Source organism: Erigeron canadensis, chromosome 6 (genome assembly GCF_010389155.1).
Source record: "Erigeron canadensis isolate Cc75 chromosome 6, C_canadensis_v1, whole genome shotgun sequence".
In the NCBI taxonomy this organism is placed as follows: Eukaryota; Viridiplantae; Streptophyta; class Magnoliopsida; order Asterales; family Asteraceae; genus Erigeron; species Erigeron canadensis.
The window spans coordinates 1065450-1073669 of record NC_057766.1 but is presented as its reverse complement, the minus strand read 5'-3'; the positions used below and the strand labels follow the sequence as shown (position 1 = coordinate 1073669).

At 34.6% G+C, this 8220-nt stretch overlaps 1 pseudogene; it reads right to left on the bottom strand.

Annotated features, from left to right (window-relative positions):
- Positions 1-698: 698 nt before the first annotated feature.
- On the bottom strand, positions 699-4897 carry LOC122602994 (annotated as a pseudogene).
- Positions 4898-8220: the final 3323 nt, after the last annotated feature.

The window sequence follows — 8220 nt, the reverse complement described above, 5'->3', positions numbered from 1 at the left end:
GTAAGTGTAAATATGTTGCCTATATAATCCCTTGTCATCTCATTACAATAATACAATATATGCAATCACAATTATATGTCTTCTATCTCTTGATAATATGGATGTGGATATAACGATACTTTGGAGCAAATTGACGGGTGATAATGTCACCCTTAAACAGCCATTATTGCGGATCAAGAAACTTATGAAGTGCATGGAAATTCAGGGCAAACTCAAATAATTGTATAGATAAAAATTCTTCAATGGATACATTTGAATGAATTGGTAAACTCATCTTTTGTAACCTTCCAGCTCCAATAAAAAGAAGAAATAGAAGGTATGGTTTGTCTGATGGGTGCCACATCTTCTTTGTAAAAAACTTTTGCCCCACACCTTACAATTACATGCCCCGTATAGCTTGGCATTTCAAAGACAAAAGTACCTTTTGTTATATGAAACCAGTCTTCACCTCTAAAATTATTATCATTGCCTCCATGGAACTGCTCAAACAAACTATACGGTATATAACCAGCCCACCGGTTCCAATCAGGTTCTTCGGTTTCATTTATATTATCATCCTCCGACTCTGAAACCAACATTTCATCCTTTTCGAATTTCAAATTTATACCAGGATCCGGAAACAATGTTGTTGAAACACAAAAAAAAGCAAACCCAATGATCTTTGGTTGCCAGTCCATAGGTAAATTGAATGCTATCTTGCACCCATCCTGTTGTTCTTCAAACCAGCTTGGAATATTGCTTCCAGGAACTTGGATAATCAAACCGCCATCAACTGCAGCCCACTTCTGTATCCAAAAACGTTAGAAGATTGGTAATTTTAGCATTGAGAAATGAGAAGTCTTATTTTCATAGTCAAAACTCAAAAGTGTTAAAAAAAAGTAATTACAAGTCAACATTTCATTTACTAGTACTAAAGTTTACATATACATTAAACTACTCCATTTAGGACCATTCATTATATTATAACAATGCATTAATATTGTATTCAGGTTTTGTTAACTAGTGTGCTAGGGTATTAATTATAACGCATTTAATGAAATTCATATTTTTTAAGTAATCAAAAAATATATAATGTTTATTATTACATTTATATAAAAAGAAAGAAACTGCTTAGTGTTGTCTTCCACGGGTTTTGAGCCCTAATATCTCCACGGCGTCTGTAGAGGTTAAGATGTAGATAAACCTTGTCTCTACCTGAGTAGAGAGACTGCTTTCATGTTCTACCTAAATGATAGAAAATGTCTGGCCTCCAACCTTTGCCTTGGATGAGGATCGAACCCATAACCTCTGTCTCCATGGACTATATGGTGTTTACTACATATCCAACCATGATACTTTATTATCACATTTATATGTGAATCATATAAATTTTAACTTCATTAAATGCGTCGTAGGACACACTAGCTAGTTAGCAAAGTTCCATAATAATGAGAATAGTTGGATACCTTTGAAAAACTATTAGCCCATTAAATTTGATGATTTTCTCTGATAATGCTGTCAAAATAAAATTTGAATGACACAAGTAATTCGAGATAAGAGAGATATAGATAGTTGACCTTAAGAAAAGATTGATCCAACATCATATTCAAGTATCTTTCATTCTCTTCAGCTTCAAGCAGTTTCGGACAATGTATGATCCGTATCTTATTCAAACACTTGTACTTTTTTGACAGATTTTCAATCCTTTCCAGTAATTCGCAATATGTTACCGTCAATACTTGTATTCCCGACGGGAGGCCATGTAAAGTTTGAAGTGTGTTACAATACTCGATATGGAGGTATTTAAGACTAGAAATATGGGAGATACTTTCAGGTAATTGGATTGATTTAAAGTTGTGGCTTATATGTAATTCTTCCAAGGAGGAAAGTCCATGCAGATTTTTTGGGAAATCATTGTCTTCAAAAGCACCACAAAGATGCAACTTTCTCAAGTAACAAAAATTCGTCACAGCATGAATATGAATGGAGTTTATTTGAAGGACCTTTAGACTTTCCATGCTTTGAAAATTATCTGAAAATTTCCCTCTTGTCCAAAAGCCATAAAGGATAAGGGTGTTGAGACACCTTAACTCCCAAATTGAGTTTGGGATGTTTTCAAGACTTCCGCATCCATTAAGATCCCAAGTATCTTAGGTTAGAGAGATATTTGATGGACGATGGTATTTCTTCTAATTTAGAACAACAATGAATATCTATTTTAGATAGATTGACCATACATGACGAGAATTCTGGGATTCCTTTAAGAGACTCACACCCAATCAGAATGAGGGTCTCCAAAGATTCCATCTGAAGCATGGATGGGAGACACTCGAGGCTAGAGCAAAAACTCATGTCCAAGTGAAGAAGCTTTCTAAGACTCCCAACAGACTCATCAACCTCCACAAGATTATGACAATAAGTCAAACTCAAACTCTCAATGTTTTGTGCCCCTGATACATCTAGAAACCTTTTTATGGATTCACAACAATAAAGTGTAATGAATTTCAAGTTTTGTAGCATGATCTGCGGGAAACAATAAGGACATAAATTAACAAGCTTGACTTTTTATTTAAATTAACTTTTTAAAGTTAAATAAGAGATTGGTTTCGATGTACTATATACCTTTTTCCCGGTCCATAAATGTTTAATTTTTCCCTCCTTCATTTCAAGCCCAACAAGCTTACTCATATGTGTTATAGGCAAAGAAGAGAAAGGGTACCGACTCCAACATAACCATCTTAACTCATTAGGGAGAAAGGTAGGTTTACCACTAGTGAAGTTGCCATAACAATCAAGTACCCGAAGATTCTTCGCGCTTTTAAAAACATTAACCCTCACACTCTGCTTCGAGTCAACATGATCATTATGTGGCACTACTATGCCCTCAATTAATTCTAGTTCCTATAAAAAATGAACATGAAACTTAAATCAAGGTGTACTCATTTTCAAACTATATAAATTAGGGTCCTACTATAGGAACATCTCAATTCGGCATAAACACCCAAACACCCACCATGCTAGAAGTATACATTTATACTTAACTTAAGGTACTTTGACCTTTTTGGTCAAGGTCAGTATACTTTCCGTATAAGAGCATACTCGCGTATAGTAAAGTGTTTATGCCAAATTGGTGGGTGTGTGTATAGACGTTCCCCTAAAATATTATATACACTAAAGTATTATATAAAATACTAGTAAATGAAGAGAGGCTTATTACCTTCTTGTTGATTAAATTCTGTATCTTTTCGAGTTCCCATACCCTGCTATTTGGAGCACTTGCTTGAACTACTTTCCGACCCATTTCTTGTATGAGATCATGCATATCTAGTGTATTGTTTGATGAGATGGTTATAAGAGATTTTTCAACGAGAACGCTAATCCCTATAACTGGCTCAAAACCAAAGCTAGCAAGTATTCTAGTAACATCATCTACATATTTCCCCTTGTAGAAACATGCAATGTCTAGGAATATTTGTTTCTCTAAAACATTTAGATAATCAAAACTTAACTTCAGAGTGTCCAAAACTTCACCACTTGGTGTTTTCGCTAGTGTATCCAAAGCACTTCCCCACACACTTGCTTCTCTTCCACATAAAAAAGAACCTAAAACTTTCAAGGCCAGAGGGAGACGATGTGTATAGTTTATTGCACGATTGGTGAGATCCAAATATCCGTCCGGAGGGCTACTCTTCCTAAAAGCATGCCTACTTAAGAGCTCAAGAGCTTGATCTCGACGTAAAAGAGTAGGTTTGTACTTGTCGTCAGCATTAGCACATATTAACAAATGTTGATCCCTGGTGGTTATAATGATCCTACTTCCTGGACCAAACCACTCAGGTGTTGCAGCTAGGAACTCTAATTGCTTGACATCATCCACGTCATCAAGAACAAGAAGAACCTTCTTTCTAGAACACTTTGCTTGTATTATTTCCGCTCCCAGATCACGATCTTCTATCTTGTACCCATGACGTTCCCCTAGGATATTATTCAGAATCCTTTCTTGTAAGGTGCAAATATCTCTTTTACTAGAGCTATTCTCTCTAACGTCGGCAACAAAGCTACTACCCTCAAACTTATAAGCAATCCTATTAAACAAGGCTCAGGCAATAGTTGTCTTACCAATCCCTCCCATTCCCAATATCCCCAGAACGCGGACTTCTTCGGTTGCCTCCATTTTCAATACTGAAATCAATGCATCAATACGAGGTTGTATACCAATTAGATGGTTTTCCTTAGTAGCACTACGAGGTTGTATATCTGCTAATATCTCTTCAACAATCTTGCTTATAAATTCAGATTCACCCCTATTACATACATATGTACTTAATTATATAAGTTATATACGAGTAATATAAAATGTTTGTTATCTACATAATTGAATTAAAAAAAAAAAAAGGAAAAAAGAAGAGATTCACCCATAATCGGGCAAGATATGTCGGCCAGATAAACTGGCAGCTGCTCTTAAAGCATCCCTCCACTTCTTCACTTTATCCATGTCTCCTTCCCTAAATTTGTTTTCATGCGTCTCGAATGCAGTTGCGAACTCTCTTTTCTGTCCACGAATATCGGATGGATGTACATGGTAGAACACTGGTAATACCTTAAACTGACCACCCATTTGTTTGTGGCATTCCATGATTTTGGAAAGCTCTTCCAAACACCAAGTAGAGTTGGCATAATTTTTAGAGAAAACAACAACTGCCCACCTTGATTCTTTTATGGCTTTCACTAGCTCTTCTGAGATGGTTTCCCCCCCACGGAGCATCTTGTCGTCTTTGAATGTTTGTATTCCGTTCCGTTGGAGTGCAGCATAAAGATGATCTACAAAGTTGTTGCGAGTGTCTTCACCTCTGAAACTTAGAAACACGTCATATATCCATCCTTTTCTTCTTGGTATACTTGATGAAGATGAAGCACGTCATATATCCATCCTTTTCTTCTTGGTATACTTGATGAAGATGAAGGAGAAAAAGCCATTGAATGGAATAGAATAGAATTGAATTGATGTGATCTGTAAAGCTAATTGGCCCGATCAATGTTGTTTGTTATTGGTCAACTTTGGGGGGCTTAAATTAAGGCATTGGATCAACGTTTTATTGTTTTTGGTCAACTATAAGATTGTCAGCTTTAACATTTTTGTCATGTATCATGGACATATTTTCATTTATTATTTAAAAGAACAACTTTACTTTGATACTTTTTGTTTAATAAAATATGAAATATTATATTTATACTACTTGCACCCCTTGTTAAAAAGTTCAATTGAAATGATAAATTAATTTAACTAATTATTTTAAACTACAACCTAAAACTTTAATACATGGTAAGTCTATTATCTCAAATTTTGATTCTTTTAAATATCATCATCCTCATATTTATGTTACTTATACCATAAGTCTTTTTTTTTTAAAGATATCTCGAATACATTATTTACACCAATTACTTATTACTCAATTCTGTTAAGGGTTATTTCACTAAACCTGCTATGCGGGGCTTCAGAGGAGTTTACTCCAAGGTCTCGAGTTCGAGCCTTGGTAGGTTCTCCTCGACGGTATTTTCCAATTAAGGAAGTGGTATGGTGAGAAAGGCTATTTAAGATCCGCTTGTGCAGGACCCTTACGTTGTACGATTAGCACACATCATACGCGTCTAAGGTAAAATTTATTTGTCAAAAAACATCATGTCCTCGCCTAAACAATTTATCCTTCCCTTCCTTTTGTTTTTCTTAAAATAAATACTAGATGAATACCCGCGCGATGCAGCGGCGGTAAGCGGAAGTGACAGCGGTTGATGGTAGTAATTTTCATATCAGCTTAAACAAAATTGCGGGTTACAAAAGAGAGACACTGGTTGGAGCGGGCCTGATTTTAGGGTTATTATGGAAATAAAAAATGTCTAAGGGCAAATAAGATATTTCAAAGACATAAATAATTAATAAAGAGATTTGCTTTATTAGGTAGGATAAATATAGATATGACGTATAAGAAATGTCCTTTCAACATTATTAAGTGTTTTAAACATCCCTACTATTGATATCTTCATTAATTTATTAGTTATACTTTTTTTTATAAGCTTAGTCAAACTTCCTTTTAATACAATGACCATATTTAATTATCAGTTTAATTTGTTATAACTTATAATTTAGATATTTCTTAATTATCTTCTATAATCCGCGCTGATAATATGCAATCATATTGTTTCAAAAATATATATTTTTTTGGAACGGCAATTATTATTAATAAAACTGTCTAGCAAATTGCTAAACATCAAACAAAAGTTACACATACAATTACAGTATATAAGCGAGCAACACGAAACTATGCGATTCTAAATGAGCCTCAACAAACGACAACCTCACATGTTACGGAAAGAGGAGAGGGTTCGTAAACCACTTGTCTCGGGAGATAGTGATCTTCACACACCGACTCGTAGCCCACAAAAACGATTGGGACACAAGGAAGTCAAACAATAATCCCGAATGCTTCTGAGGAGAGGCGAAAACCTCGTCATTTCGGTAATTCCAAATAGCCCACATCGTACAGAAAATAATACCTTCAATCACCACTTTCATCGTATATTAATATTAACCTGTTCCAATTCGTGGACCGCATCCCATAAATTATCCGAAGCCAACGAGCGAAGATCCATCCACTTCACGATTAGATTCCACAATTTAGAAGCAATTCTACAACTTGACAAAAGATGCTTTGTTTCAGAAATATTTAGTTTAAGTTAACAACATCATAACACCTAACACACTGTATATTGTTATCGTTGCATTGTCCATATACTCACCTAATATAAGTCTAATTTGTTGATATACTTTATACAAATAGATAGAAATTTTAAGTAATTTAGCTTAACATATAATAAAACTTAGCAAAAAATAACCTTTGTCAACAATTAAGGTTTAGATTAACATAAAAAGTATTGCATGCGTTATACGATGACAAAGGTGATGGTGGGGACTAGTGGTGATAGTGGCCACGACGAGTAATGATATTAAAGATAGTAACGTAGTTACTAAAATTAATTCACTAAAAATACTTTTTAGAAATCTTGTACTTTGTAAGTTAAATGTGTCGAAGCCATTTAAGTGATTCAACTTTTATACTTTACATATTATTGTAGATAATTATCAAAATTTACCTGATATAATATTGGGCTAATTACTTAAAAAGTATCATACTTTCACTTTTTTACTATAACATGACCCAACGTTTTTTTTCATCTAATGTAAGGATCAACGTGAGAAATGACATCTAAATTTGAGAAAATGTCACAAATGGTCCCTGTGGTTGTCCATAATAGCATTTCAAGCCCTGTGCTTTTTTTTTGTTGCTACCAGTCCCTTGGTTTTTCATTTTCATTACTAGTAGTCCCTGACAATAACATTCGTTAGTTTAAGGCCGTTAGTGAGGGTATAATGGTCCATCTACATTAAAGACACTCTTCTTCTTCTTATTCTTCTTCTCCCTCTTTCAATCATCTTCCTTCTTCCGGCCACCACCACCAGTCCACCACCAAAATCTACTCGGTTCTAAAAACCCGAACCCATATATACATCTATCTTAATTAAGCCCAATCATAAAAACAAAACCTACGATTCCTTTATAAAAAAATCAGTATTACTAATAGAAAAAATTAAATTCTAAGCTGATGCTTTAAGAACCCAGCATTGCAAACTTACCTCGCCACAAAATATTTCTTCAGTAGTGGGTATCCTCATGGTGAATGTTTCCAACTAGAACGCTCAAAAAAAAACACAACTTCCAGTTCATACTATCCTTCCATCCCATATTCTGTGCACAGTGTGATTGAGTTTAATTGTTAATTGAGCACCACGAATTTAATTGTTAATTGAGCCCACCTGATAACGATGCTCCTTTCGCCTTAATCAATAACAACAACAAAAGTATATTAAGTTAAAGTTGGCGAATGTTATTAAGATGAAAATATAAGGTCGGGTTGGGTGGAGATGTGGCAAGCCATGAGTGGTTGGTCAAAAGTCAACATCAACCATAGTTCATACATTGTAATTGAAAGGTGAGATGTGTGGGTGTGTGGGCGTGTGGCTGTGTTTCACGGCTTCACATAAGACATACAAGAACAAGAATTCATTACCAAAAATTTTTAGTTTGTGAATATAAGATTTTTATTTTCTTAGGTTTTTAACATTTGGACAATTTCTGTTTGTTTAATTGATACTAGGTATTTTCTTAGATATATATATATATATAT